Genomic DNA, 5,850 nt, shown 5'->3' with positions numbered 1-5,850 from the left:
TATGAATGTATGTATGTACGTATGTATTTATGTATGAATGTATTTATGTATGAATGTATGTATGTATGGCATGCATATATATATTAGAGTAGCAGAGTTTCATGAAGCATTGCCTGATACATATAAATGTTTTAAATACTTTTTAATTGTTCTTAGTTTTGAAGACTTTGTAAAGAAAAAAAATGAAAAAAATGAAGGAAATAGTAAAAAAAAAAAAATTACCTAAGCAGTAGGTTTAAAGCTGCCATGCTCTGATTCTAATGTTCTTAAATGCCATTCTCTGATTCTATTGTTCTTAAATGACAAACACATGTTAAACCATATTTTCCTGCATATCAAAAATTTATCATTCAACTGGCATTCTAGCTATGACAATCCCGTCTTTGCCCATAATTTTATTAATTTATATTTCTATTTTTATTAATTTATATTTTTAGTTTGTCCTGTATGTTGAACCATTGTACAGTTGCCGAGGAACACTTGCCTGCCAGCTGGCTCATGTGACACAATGAAGCATATTGTAGTGTTATGTAATCAACTATGTGTCATTGTGGGGTGTTTTGAGATATATTGTGGTGTTGTGCAGTCTTGTGCAGTATGGTGTAGTTTAAAGTTGTGGGATAGTGTTGTGAAGTGCAATGTGACATGGTGCTGTGCTTTGTTGTGTTGCAGTGTAGCATAGTATAAAAGTAAAGGTGAATTTACCTTCTTGAGGCACACCAGCTCATAGGCCCAGTTTACCAGTTTCTAAGGTAAGTATATTTTTCACTTGGATGGGATGCTGGTCTGCTGCAGGATTACACACTTTAACCAGCTGAGTGGACTGGAACAATGTGAAATGAAGTGTTTTGCTCAAGAACATAATGTGTTGCTTGATCCAGGATTCGAAACCACAATCTTATCATCATGAGCCCAATGATAACCACTCAGTCACATGCCTTCTCTAGCACAGTGTGACTACATTGTATATTATCTTGTGATGTGCATTCAGTGCAGTGTAACATAAAATGATATATCGCAAGATATTATGACATTGTGGGGTGTTGTGCACTGTGACATAATGTGGTATGTATTGTGGAGTGTGGCTAATGCAATTGTGACACTGTGTGGTGTGCCACGATGGTGTTGTATTGCGTGATGCAGAATGGAGTATTGCAGTGTTAGTGCAGAATAATGAAGTGCAGTATGATAGTATTGTAGTGCTGTATGGTCAACCAAAGTATGACATAATGTGATGTATTGTGGTGTCAGATGATCAGTGCAATGTGATTCACTGTAATATTGTAGACTCCCTTCAAACACAAATGACCAGGATTGCACCCAGAAAGTTCCCTTCCAAGCCCAGGCAAGGTTATTTGTGGAAGAACAGCAGTTGCTTATGTTTACCAGTCCTCACTCTCCATGCCACCAATTTGTCCAAGAGAAAAAGACAAAGGTTAATACAGCTTGGCACCAGTGACATTGCAAATCATTTCTACAGCTAAGTAAGCTGGAACAACATGAAATAAAGTGTCTTGCTCAAGAACACAACACACAGTCTAGTCCAGGAATCAAACTTACAACCTCACAATTGAAAGCCCAACGTTCTAACCACTGAGCCATATGTGACACATTACAGTATATTACTGTGTTGTGTGGCATAGTGCAGTGTGACGCTATGAAGTATATTGTGGTATTATGTCATCAGTGCCATGTAACACAATGTTGTATGATGTGACATACTGTGTTGGCTGCTGTGTTGTCCAGCTTCGTGTAAGACAATAGTGTGTAGTGTCCCTTGATGTGTAATGTAATCTAATACAAGAAACACAGCCTGGCAAAATTCATTACTTTTTAAATTCCGTTTCTTTTAGGTCTCTTCAAACCATTATAACTAGCTTGCTAGTGAGCCCACCACCTCTAATTAATTAGAAAGAATTACATAAATTACAAAAATTACTGAAACACAGGAATTACATAAATTCTTCCTGAAGACCAACCAAACAAAGAAAATTCAGTTGCTCTTACTCTTATATAGAAAAGAAAAATAGAAACAAAAAAACCTTTATAAACCCAAATGTAACAAAATGTCAAAGCAATGCAAAATCTCATTGGGCTGTGGGTAAGAAGTCACATAGTGAGTTTATTGAAATAGTTGCAATCTCTCCAGAGATTTGGTTTTCAGTAACAAGAGAAAGAAATCTAATTAAAAAATTAAACCAAAAGAAAAGAGTAAATTAAAAATGACAATAAAGAACTGTTGGAGAAATGTGGAATATTTAACCCAAATTATAGGGTAGTTCTAAGTTAAAATGTACATAAATTTATACATATATCCGGTGTTGGGTAATTATTATGTTATAACTTGATTTCAACCTAATTGGGTCTCATTCACCTTCAGTATTTTCTTTATTCTTGTATCTTTTACTTGTCTCAATCATTAGACTGCGACCATGCTGGGGCACTGCCTTGAGGAATTTTACTTGAATGAATCAACCCTAATACTTTTGTTTTTTAAACCAGTCAATTATTCTATATGAGTCTTTTAGTGAACTGCTAAGTCACAGGGATGTAAGTACACCAACACAGGTTATCAAGCAGCAGCAGGGGACAAGCACAGACAGAAACACACACATGTATATGATAGGTTTCTTTCAGTTTTCATCTACCAAATCCACTTACAAGGTCTTGGTCAGCCAAAGGCTTTAGTAGAAGACACCCAAGGTGCCATGTAGTGGGACTGAATCCAGAACCATGTAGTTGGGAAGCAAACTTCTTACCACACAACCACACCTGCAACCTATGTATAGTCAGAACTTTAGCTCAATGTCTTTCCAGATTGTTGTTGTTGTTGCTGTTTAGCCTGAGATCACTCTTGGTTGAGTCTTACTTACTTTTATACCCTTGCCAAACGTCAGATATATAATTTAACGATGTGGGGGTAAAAACAATGTATTCACACAACGTACTCCACGAGACTGCAAAATGCCCTCTCAACGACTCCTACCGACCTCTCGTCTCAACCAATACACTACTCTTTATTAGAGTTCGTCTAGTCCATTCTTCCAATCCCCCAGGGGTGTCATTGACTCTCACCTCAACATCTCCCCCTTTGAGATTGACCTAAGTTGAAAGTTAATATTATTATTATTATTATTTATTTATTTTTCTTTCATCACATTTCCCTTTTAAGATTTTCCTCCTAAGGGAGTTTAATGTTTTTCCCGTTTAGGTACTACTTCCAACCGTTCTGTTTGTTTCTTCTTTCTTGTGCTGCTACACCTAGGTTCAATTTCTTGTGGCGTTGGAACATCAAACGTGCCATAGAATACTTCCATGGGTATCTCTTTTCTTTTTTCCGTATATCTATTTTTTAGCTGGTTTAAATGCCTTTTGTGTTCCCATTTTCGCCTCTTATCATATATATCATTTTGCCTATTCATTTTGTTACTACTCCGTCTTCCCAACCTTGCCTTCCATTTTTATATATTTTGAAAAACACCTTGTCACCGATATTAAAATGCTTTGTCGTATATTTAGTATTTTCCCTATTTGTTTTTCTTACTGGTAACAGCTTGTTAAAAATTGACTATTTTTCGAGCAAACATTAGTTCCGCAGGTGTTTGGTGTTATCCTATAAATCCTCAAGAATTGTGTCAATGCTGCGTCATCGACTAGCTCGTTTCTTGATTTCTTTAGTGTTCTTTTAAATGTATCCACGAACCTTTCCGCTTGCCCGTTTAACCTTGGATGACACGGAGGAGTAGTGATATGTTCAATTGAGTACATCCTGCAAAAATTTTAAAATTCATTTACCGTGAATTCTGTATCGTCATCGGAGACTATGGTATCCAGGACACCATGCCTAGCAAAAAGTTCGTGTAGAAATTCTACTGTTACCGTGAATGTCAGTTTTCTACATTTATACCTTTCTAGCCATTTAGTAAAGCTGTTTACCACTCTTAGATAATATGATCGGTTTAACGGTCCTGCGAAGTCTGTGTAGTCTGGAGCATGGAATATCGGTCTTAAGCAAAGGTTAAAATTTTATAGGTGGTGATTTCACTGCAAGAGCACAACCTCTGCAGGATTTTAGCAACTTCTCAATATCTAGATCCATTTTTGGCCAGTAAACATAACTCCTCATAGACGACTTCATTCTAGAAATACCTAGATGTCCAATATGGAATTCCTTTAATATTCGACCTTGTAGTGAGCTAGGCATTACGATCCTCTGTGCATATATACATAAGCACATTATCAGATATCGAATACAAATTCGAAACCGTGTTACGTCCAGTCACAGATATTTTTTATTTGTTTCTTCTGATCTCACTATTTTTTTCATTTTTATGATAAACTTGTCCGTCTCTGCCTTAATTTTTATTTCCTCTAATGTCACAGGCAATTCACGCACAAGATTGCACAATATATTTTTTATTTCATTTTTGGCTTTTAACACCGTTATCTCTGTGTCTTCTAGTGGTTCACAGTAGTTTGGTAGTAATCTTGACAAACCATCTACATGTCCCAATTTTTTCGATGGCAAATACTCCATGTTGAAGTCGTAGTTCAGTAGGATCGTTCCCCAGCGCTGCAGTCTGTTGGCTGTATGTGTGGGGATACCCCTTTTTTGATCCATAGATCGACAATAATGGGCGGTGGTCTGTCTGCAGACGGAACCTTCTTCCATGTATAAATTTATGGATTTTTTTTTTACCACAAATATGAAGGCTAATGCCTCTTTTTCTATTTGACTGTAATTTTTCTCAGCCGACAATAATGAACGCAAAGCATGAGCTACTGCTTTCAATCTACCATCTTCATATTTGTGTGAAATCACAACTCCGATACCACTTTCACTATCACCTGCTGCCACTACTATTTCTAAATTCGGGTCAAAATATGATAACGACAATTCCAACGTTAAGACGTTTTTAATCTCTTCAAAAGCTTTTTGGCATTTGTCTGGCCAGTTCCACTTAACGTCTTTTTTTAACAAGTTATTCAGAGGTGTTTTTAAATTGTGCATATTCGGTATGCATACCTGGTAGTAATTTGCGAGCCCCAAAAATGCTTGTAACGTTTTAATGTTTGTCGGGGGAGGCATATTTTTATTGCACTCGCCCTAGACAGGTCTGGTTTGCGTCCAATGTCATCAATAATCTGCCCTAGATATTTTATTCTTGGCATAAAAAATTCACGCTTTTCCTGGTTGAGCTTAAACCTATAACCTTTTATTCTTTCAAAGACCTTTTTAACATGCTCAGTATGCTGAACCCGAGATTCACTTTTCATGAGTATGTCGTCAAGATAAGCTACAACGAAATCCAAACCTGCGAGCATAACGTCTATAATTTGTTGGAAAATGTCAGGTGTACCTTTATACCAAAAAGGAGTCGATTAAATTTATACAACCCTTTATAGGTATTTATTGTCAATAATTTTGGACATTCTTCATCGACTTTTACCTGCAAATATGCTTCAGATAGGTCCAACTTTGAAAAAAATTTTCTTCCATTCAACTTCGCGAAAATTTCTTCCGGACTTGGTAACAGGTAATTATATGACATCAAACATTCGTTTAATCCCGTTGAAAAATCAGCGCATACTCGGATTTTATTATTTTTTTCTTGACATAAACTGTTGGGGATTTCCATTTTGTATAATCAATTTTTTCAATAGCGCCAAGCTTTTCAAGTCTATCCAGTTCTTCGTTGATTTGTTTCAATGCTGCGAAAGGCACCGTTCGTTTTTTGTTTAAAAACCAGTATGGCGTTTTCTTTCACTTGAAACTTCGCCTCTATTTTGGTGCAAAGACCCAAATCATCAGAAAAAATATCAGGAATTTTTTTTTTTATTCTTTTTTAA

This window comes from Octopus bimaculoides, chromosome 6 (genome assembly GCF_001194135.2).
Source record: "Octopus bimaculoides isolate UCB-OBI-ISO-001 chromosome 6, ASM119413v2, whole genome shotgun sequence".
NCBI lineage: Eukaryota > Metazoa > Mollusca > Cephalopoda > Octopoda > Octopodidae > Octopus > Octopus bimaculoides.
This window is presented reverse-complemented; position numbering follows the sequence as displayed.